Source organism: Arachis ipaensis, chromosome B2 (genome assembly GCF_059453495.1).
Source record: "Arachis ipaensis isolate K30076 ecotype BB chromosome B2, ASM5945349v1, whole genome shotgun sequence".
In the NCBI taxonomy this organism is placed as follows: domain Eukaryota; kingdom Viridiplantae; phylum Streptophyta; class Magnoliopsida; order Fabales; family Fabaceae; genus Arachis; species Arachis ipaensis.
In genome coordinates this window covers 116,762,125-116,772,227 of record NC_142437.1, presented here as the reverse complement: position 1 = coordinate 116,772,227, position 10,103 = coordinate 116,762,125, and the positions used below count along the sequence as shown (strand labels likewise).

At 22.1% G+C, this 10,103-nt stretch overlaps 1 long non-coding RNA gene across 1 annotated transcript; it reads left to right on the top strand.

The window, feature by feature from the left end:
- The first annotated feature begins 3,429 nt into the window (after positions 1–3,429).
- On the top strand, positions 3,430–4,654 carry LOC110269050 (uncharacterized). The gene is made up of 2 exons (XR_015905468.1): positions 3,430–3,728; positions 4,341–4,654. It is a non-coding gene; the product is annotated as an uncharacterized LOC110269050 (long non-coding RNA).
- The last annotated feature ends 5,449 nt before the right edge of the window (positions 4,655–10,103 follow it).

Genomic DNA, 10,103 nt, shown 5'->3' with positions numbered 1-10,103 from the left:
TATTATTTTAAATAAAATTTAAAATTAATATTAGTAAGTTTATTTAAAATTTAAAATTTTAATATTTAAAATAAACATATTCTTATTATTTTAAATTTTTTTAAATTTAAATGAACGTACTCATATTATTTTAAATAAGTATATTCTTTTAATTTGAAAATAATATGAATGTATTTAAATAAAAAAAATTAACAACTGGTATTTTTTAAAAATTGAATAAATATAATTAATCATATGGGTACAAAATAATACGAATACATATAATTTTATAAATCATTAATTTAAATTATATCTATTTAAAATTTAAATTACAAACTAATACAAATTTTATAATTTAAAAATCTAATTATTTAAATAAAATTAAATTGATTAAAATTTATAAAAATATACTAATACAATTTAAATCGTATTAAAATGTAAACAAGTTTGTTGAGTTAATAAACAAACTTTACGTATTATTTTGTATGTATTTGTATTATTTTGTACTCATATGATTAATTATATTTATTCAATTTTTAAAAAATACCAGTGATTAATTTTTTTTATTTAAATACATTCATATTATTTTCAAATTAAAAGAATACTTATTTAAAATAATATGAGTACGTTGATTTAAATTTAAAAAATTTTAAAATAATAAGAATATGTTTATTTAAAATATTAAAATTTAAAATTTTAAATAAACTTACTAATATTAGTTTTAAATTTTATTTAAAATAATACAAATATGTTTATTTAAATTAAAAATTAAAATAATAAAAGTACATTTATTTAAAATTTTAAAAAAAAATTTGAAATATCTTAAAATTTTAACATATTTCAAAATTTTTGCTTCTTTGGATTTTCCCAAAGACATTAAGACAAGAAAATTCTCTTCCTCATTTGCCATGGTGACAATGATCTCTTTAGTAGCTTGAATGTCACTCACATATACACAGAGTTTCTCTCCCCATAAACCGTTGCAGCTAACAAAGGTTTATGCCTAATGAAAGTCCTTCCTAAATCGTTGCTGCTTACAAGGTTTTATGTATATTTGTCTCCCTTAGTAAACCGTGGTAGTTTGCAACGGTTTATGATCAATCTTCTTACAACGTAAACCGTGCCAGGTAGCCACGGTTTATGTATAAACTTAAAACCGTGGTTGGCTCCCATAGATTACATAATAATCAATTTGCACATGCACGTAACCAGTTTCCAAATCATGTATATAGGTAAAGGATTCACTCAATTTATTTATTTCAGTACATTGTCCTAATTTAATTATTTGTCAAATAATATAAAATAAAATTTATGTATTTTATATTTTTATGTTGCAGTTTAAAATATATTTTAATATAATTTTTAATATTATAAAAATTTCTTGCATAATATCTAATTTTAATAAATAAAAAATACTTATATTTTTTGTATTTATATATTTTATATTTATATATTTAAAAATAAAAAATTATGTTATTATTTAAAATATAGTATATTAAAAGATATTTATTTATATACTAAGATATTTTGTATTTATTAGAGTTTAGCAATGTTTTTTTTTTTATATTAACTTTTAACTTTCATTTAATAAAATCTAATAATGTATATAAATATGACATATCCAATATAGACATAATTGTTGTGCTCATTTTAAACATTGCCAAGTAATTTTTTGATACACGGTAGATGTTTTTTTTTCCCCTCCTATTTAGTTAAATATAATTTTCAAATACCTCATAAGTAAATGATGGTATTAAATCGTGAGAATTACGATTCTCTCTCATTTCAAATTTGATTTAATTAATTACTATGTTGGTCGGATAATTTTTTCAAAATATCAATTAGGTTTTTATATATATATATTTAATTGAATTTTTAAACTGCTTTTAATTTTGTAATTAAATTTTTTCTAGTGTAAAAAATATTAGTTAACTAAATATTTTTTTATAAATTAAAAGTATTTATAATTAAGAACCCAATTAGATCTTTGATCACATTTTTTTTACATGAAACGGATCTAATTACGAAATTGAAAAAGTGTAAGAATCTAATAAAAAATTAAAATATAGAAACATAATTAAAAATTTGGTAAAACAATAAAAACTAATACATTTTTAAATTTTCTTTAAAATATTAATATAACCTTCTTATATTCATTATTTTAGATCATGATAAAGAGAATCCTGATCCATATTTTGAATATTAAAATAATAATTATTTGATTTTACTAAGTGATAGCATCTCATCACATTTAAAAATAAAAATTTGTAATAACAATATATCATTAATTTAAAACTTCAACGTTTTATTTCATTAATTTTCCACTTATTAGTAGTAACAAGGAAAACACAAAAGCTGGGTTTATTATTAATAGGGATCGGATATTATTATAATAATGAAAATCTTAAACACTAATCTCTAGTCATGACTGAAACAGCAACAATTGAAGCCCTCACAATGGCCATCGACGTAATTCCTTTCTACACAGTCTTCAAAGCAAGCGGCATTGTTATCTGGACATTTTCCTTTACTCTTGGCGCACACCTTCCTTTCGCCTTCAACCATTATTGTGCCACTTGTTGCTTCTGCAATAATTGGTAAAAATTAATTAAACCCAATGTCATTAGAATTTTCGTGTACATCGAAATAATTAAGGGGCTCTTTAACAAAAAAAAAAAAACAAATAACTTTATGAAAAATAATTTATTTTCTCATGTTGAAAGGATATTTATTTGATTAAGCTTTGAAATGAGTTTTATTACCTGAAGCCAATAGCACTGCTACGAAAAGAATGCACAAGAAGATTTTTTGAGCCATTCTACGAAAATCACCTTGTATTCTTTTGTATTCTTTGAATAAAAGATTACGAATACAATGTCATTTATTTTTACATTATTTATAGTGTCACGGAAAACTACTTTTTATTTATTAGAATATATTAAAATTAATTAATATTTATTATCATATAACTAATTCTACTATTAATTACTATTAGTTATTAATTGCACATTTATAGTTAATTCTAATTGTAACAAATTTGATATTGTTAGAGAATAGATTTATAATTATAGGATTACAGTTGTAATTGGTTATTTTTCATAGAATTTGTTAGAAGTTGGAATAAAAACAATTATATATTGTACAAATAGATAATGTAGCTTGTAAATTTTTTGAGGTACATTCATTCAATAAAAATCACTTTTACAAAATTTCTTTTTCTTCTGTGATTCATCTCTCTCTCAGCTCTATGAGAATACACGAATAAATACCTTTTTAAACTCACTTTCAACATTTATCATTCAGACTATTTGATCTATATAAATATTTGTTATAAGATATAACAATTTTATTATTTTAATTTTTTTATTATTTATAAATACCTTTTATATATTATACTATTTTACACAATTAGAACAGACATAAATTTTTTTTTTATTACTGTCTCTTATTTTTCTAACACTACTAATATAATATCTTTTGCTCTAATTAATGAGATACGACTCTATTTAGTTACTCAATTAACTTTTATTTAATATTAGGTTTAATTTATTTTTGTTATCATAATTAAAATATCATATTAGGTTAGTTTATTTTTACAGGAGCCTATAAATAACCTAACCAATATGAATGATAAGTCATACTTTTTCAAGAAAGCAAAAGAACACAAAGTAATTTTGGCAGAATGGCAACTAATGCTGCTCCAAAGCTTTTTTTGTGTATTCTTTTTGTGACTTTTCTTTTCACTTCAGGTAGAAAATTGTGTCTTAAATTTTTAGTGATACTATATCATAAAATTATTTATGATAATAGTTTAAACATTTAAATACAAATACATAAATGATTATATATTTAACTTAATGAATATAAAATATAGGATTAAGTACGATTTTGGTCTTTAAGTTATAGGTCGAAAATTTTTTTCGTTTCCAACTTTTTTTTGCATACAAAATCGTCCCTAAAGTTTAATTTAATTTTAAAATCGTCCTTATCTTAGGGACTAAAATCGTATAAAAGTAGTGGCGAAAACAGAGGCAGAGGTGGATCATAGACAACTTCTTCTTCTTTTCTTTCTTATTCTTCTTCTTCCCTTCCTCCTTTGCAAGAGCAGAAATACTTTCTTTCTCTTATTTTTTTATTTTATAATTTTTTTGTTATGAGTAATTTGGTCAAAAATTTTAAAATTTACGTAAAAAAAAGACAATTTTAAAACTTAATTTTAAATCTTAGGGACAATTTTGTATGCAAAAAAAAAATTGTAGACAAAAAAATTTTCAATCTATATTTTAACGACCAAAATCATACTTAACCCTAAAATATATTTAAATATTATACTTATCTATCAATTGTGTTGATTATTGCAGAGGCAAGAAGTGGCACCGTGCATAGGACTTCACTAATGTCTTGCGAAGACAAAAAAGATCAAAATTGTAACAATAATGAATGCAAGAAAGTGTGTGTCGAAATTAAACACTTCCAAGTTGGTCACTGTACTCCCACAAGAGGTTGTTGCTGCTACAATAATAATAGGTTAATTTGAGTGCTCTTCTCATTATGTTTGTTCACATGCATATGTATTTTGAACAAACATATCTTTTTATGTATTCCGTGATAAAAATAAGTTTGTGGAGAATTATTGAAATAAAAAGTTATTAAAGTCTTTTTTACTTTAATATGATGTATGCTTGTTTATTATAAAATTAATAATAAATATTAAATAGTTAGTTGTGATTGTGGAGGGTATGACTTATTAATTATTATGAGCGAGGCTTTCAAGAGGTAGTTAATGTGATGATCACAAAGAATTATGAAAATTTGATATTTAAAAGAAAAGAAATGATAATGGTGTCAGATAACGAGAATAAATATTATTAGGAATAATTTGGAACTTTTGATTAAATTTTTTTAAAAATTAACAAAAATTTTATTAATATTTTTATCAAAATTTTTTTTTTTATGAATATAAATTCAATTTTAATTTTTTGTAAATAATTTTATTTATATTCTAAATATTTATGAATAGAAATAGTTATTTTTTTTAAGAAAATATATACATTCTTCTAGTCACCAAAACATCCATGTATATATATGACAAGTCAATTTGATTTAATTATTTGATAGATAATTTAATTTCGGAAAGTTATGACCTTATGATATTCATGTAGTCAACGCAGGGTTAGCTATATATATTCCCAAAAAATTTTAAAAATTATATTTTAATGTAATTTTTTTTAAAAGCTATTAGAAGAAAAGATATTTTTATCATTAAAATTTAATATTTTTTATATTAAGTAAATTTTTAAAAGTATTTTTTTATTATGAATGACTAAGTTCTTTTAAAAAATAAAAACTTTTTAGATGTTAACATTTTCTCTATTTTAATTTTTATGTACACTTTTTAAAGAGTTAGTCAAATTTCTTCACATAAAAATTAGATCAAATAGAGGCGAAAGCTAGTGCACTCTGGGCAAAGTAGGGAGTGCAGCACTCTTTAAAAGTTAACCTGCTATCAAAAGTAATTAGGTAAATTAAATTTATTTATTATTATTTTTTTTGTCATGGACTGAACAAACAAACCGGCACTAACAAAAAAAACTAATTCGCTCGTTTAACACAGGACTATCTTTACACCAGAAGAGTACTCAGAAAAATTTGATCGATTTCCTCCGTTATTCTATTATTGTTGATGTGATGTCTTCAAGCATTTTCACGGTTTTGTTTGCTAGCAGGTGCTTCCACTATTGTTCTATCTAGCCACATATTTTGACGCTCTTGAATCCACCCCATTCCACATCTACCATAAATGGACCTTCAAAACCCGAAAAATTGCTGCCATAGAAAAGGAAGACGCTATCTGTCGCCGCTGCTGGTTGGCTAACTCCAAACGTAAAACTGATTCTGTAGAAGAATCGGTCTCCATGAAGGCACCATAATTCTCAGATGACAACGCAATCAAAGCACAAAATACATGACAGTTACAACAAGTCCATTATCTTTTATTTCAAATTATCCTCAACGTGTACGTAATAGAATGAAAAATTAAAATACAATTATATTTAAACAATTATTGGTATTATTTTTATTAATTTATTCAAAAAATAATTAAATTTTGAAGCTAATTGGTATAAAATATTACATATATAAAACTAAGAAAAATTTTTATTTGTATAAGAATGAGCCTAATAAATAATTATTTTATTTAATATATAATTAAGAGTATTTCTTTCTTTGCCAACGAGTTATAGTTCAAATGACATAGTCTCTATATTCACCTAAGAGTTGGTAAAAAAAAGAATACTTTTTTTATTAACTTTTTTAAATATTAATTATTTTTTTTACATACAATATAGAAATAAATGAATATAATATTTATTGAGTAGACGCAGTTACGTAAAAAAAATTTATTATCATAGTATTTGAACCAAAGAAAAAAAATATTATTTTAAGAAAAACTAATAATATATTTTTAATAATATTCTTAATATAAAATAATAAATTTTAAATATTTTTTTAAATAATATATATCAACTAAAATAATATAATTATCCCAAATAATATATTATAAATATAGTAAAATGACATATTTCAATAAAAAAATTGTTAATAAAAACTTATATGAATTTTTGTTTCGCACAAAATAAAATTATTATATGTTTGTTTGTTTTTTACGTTGTATATATATATTTTTAATTAAATTAGTATAATACAAAATCTTTTATCATTCTGTTCATATTTAATGTTTTAATTTTGTTTTTCACAAAATAAAATTATATATATATAACACAAAATTTTTTATCATTGTGTTTATATATATATATATATATATAACACAAAATTTTTTAGCATTGTGTTTATATTTAATATTATAATTTTATTTCACACAAAACAAAATTTATTTAAATTTTAATATTATATACATAATATATATTTAATATTATTTTTTTTAAAATTCTAATATATTTTTTTTTTAGATTTAGTACATGAATTTTTAACTTATTTTTTATGTATTATTTATTTTAATTCTAAAGTCCAATAATTTTTTTTACAGACATGTTTTTAATATTTATATACTATTTTTTTATTTTGAAGGTTACCTTTTTAAATCCAGACCATTCAAATAAAATATAATAAATGAAGAGTTCAGATTTACGAATTCACAAGGTGTGCAGCACTCCATAGTTAGCAAGGAGCGTTTAAGGATGAGCCTCAAATAGATAAATTAATTTATCTAAATAAAATAACTATATTCCAATATTACCTATTTATAACTTTTCTAAAATATTTATATTTCGGTCATGTTTAATTCTATTTTAAGTTTTTAGAGTCTCTAGCATTTTACTAATATACACATAAATTATATATAGAATCCAAACACAGTAGTTTTTTTTTTTAAAATAACATAAACTATTTGAGGTTTTTTTAGTGGCTAATTAGTTCGAAATAAAAAATTTTCAAGATTTAACTATCATTTTACTTAAAAAAAGAAAAATGAAAATCATGGGATGTTTAATTTCCACAGTTTATGACTTTATGTACAATACTCCGTCTTTTCTTTTGATTTTTTTCTCTCTCTACTTTTATTTCTGTTTTTCGTTTCACCTCCACTAATAATCCACAATTTCTGTATAATACTCTACCTTTTCTTTTGATTTTTCTCTCTCTACTTTTATTATCGGTTTTCATTTCAACCTCATTAATTCATTATTTATGCATAATATTTTGTCTTTTCTTTTAATTTTTCTTTCTCTACTTTTATTACTGTTCTTTATATCACCCCCACATTAATCCATTGTCGTTTATGCACAGTACTCTGTCTTCTCTCTCTACTTTTATTACTGCTTTTTGTTTCACCTCCACTAATCCACGATTTATGTACAATACTCTGCCCTTTCTTTTGATTTTCTCTCTCTACTTTTATTATTGCTTTTTATTTCAACCTTATTAATCCACTATGTATGCCCAATATTCTGCCTTTTCTTTTAATTATTTTATCTCTCTACTTTTATTACTGCTCTTTATATCACCCCACATTAACTTTCTAAAATTTACATCTTTTAAATTTTAAATTTTTATTTTGAAAGACAAAGTGTAATTTTTTATTTTTAAATAATTTTTTTATATATTTTCTTAATTCTACCTATAAAATAAATAATAAAAAATTATTTTTTTTCTAAAATAAAATTCAAAATTTAAAAGATCCAAATTCAATTCTATAATAATCAAAATTGCAGCAATTTCTGTATCGTAACTTAAGTGTTCTTCTCATCATGTTTATTTGTTCATAAGTATTTTGAACAAATACATGTTTTTGTTTTTATGTATTCTATGATAAAAATAAACAAATGGAGAATTAACGAAATAAAAAGTTACTACAAAATTAAAACTTTATTACTCTTTCTAATCCAAAATAAATGTTCAGTTTTTAAATTCAATTTTGTCTAAAATAATTAATTCACTTTTTTATTAATGATTTTATTAAATAAATAAAAAAAGAAAATAATTGGTACGAATTGAAGAAGTATTGGAATAAAGTAAGTGAGATACTATTCTATTTGGTTACTGAGTTAATTTTTATTTAATATTAGTGTATGTTCTTATATTCTGTATGGAATAATACATAAAATTATATAAAAAAATTTATTAAAAAATTAAATAAAAAATATATAATAATTATTATTATAAATATATATTTTATAAAGTTATAATGTTAAAGAAGACACACAAAGTAATAATGCTGCTTCTAATAATGATATTGAGATTGAAATTTAGAATAATGTTAATCTATTTCATATTAAATTTATAATGATCAAACATTAATTTTTTTAATTTCATATTATTTAACATGATATAAATTTATATTTGTATTTTAATTTATGTATAAATTTTAATTTTTTATCTTAATTTATGTATGAATATATAAATTTTAAAGTGTTATTTAATTGTTATAGAACGGCTAGGAGCCTTGCAGCCATTCATGACTAAGATTATCATGGCATTGCAATGTTACATTTTAAGTTTATATAGTATTTTTTTTAATAAATAAGTTATGAATATTTATCTTTATTTTAAGTTGTTATGTGGGAGTATATTGTGTTTTATTATCTTGTGTTATTTTTTTAAAACAAATTCAATATTTACAGAGATCCGCTTCTTTCAAGTCTCATAAAAATAGATAAATGGTTTCTGTGATGGATATAAAATGTTGGTGGATACAAATACAATGACTACGAGCCTTCTACCAATCAGTGTGCAACATGTGGACATGAGCTATCGGTTTGATTATGGAGGAAATTTGGGCATTGTGGGTAAGTCGTTAATTAGGGACAGTAAATTTCATTGAGTAAGATTAGAATTAAAATTAGGAGGTGGTGGGGAAAAAAATAAAAAGAACAGTAGGTTGTTTATTTGGTTCAATATGAGTTAAAAATAAAAATGACATTACTCTAATTTTAAAAGTGATTTTTATTTTTATGTTAACCACTATTGTACACATTGTACACCAATTACATTGGTTTCCCGGCCCATGCTTTTCTGTAGCGTGAATTTATTTTAATTTGAATCTAATTCGATCTTTTTTTTTTTTTATTTTATATCCCTAATTCTGTATGTGTAGAGCGTGTTTTTCATTTTCTGCTTCATCTGTTTATTTTTTTTTTTTTCTCCATCTTCTATAGAGCCAAGATATGATTCTAATTAAACAATATTTTTCAATTAAATCAATTTGAAACTACTAAAACCATCCTTAAAAGAAGTGAACAATATTTTCAATGTATCTCTTAGCGTTGCAACATTATGAGGAAAACAAAAAATAAATAACAGAACACTTCACCGATTAAAACCATCCTTGTATGAAGAACTAACGATAGCTCATGTTCACAAACAAATTAATGCAGAATCCAAAAATTAAAATAAATAAAATAAAATAAAACGAGTCCAATTTAAAAGCTAAGTTCACAGATTGAAGTAAACTAACCCAACGCAATATGTAGCATAAGTAGATGCAAAAATATTCCAATAGGAACAAATGAAGAAAAAACATACGAATAAATCGTTAACAAAATAGTGTCTGAGTGATTGGCATCTAGAATTTTATGAAGCAGCTCAAAAGATCAACTAGTAAAAAGTTA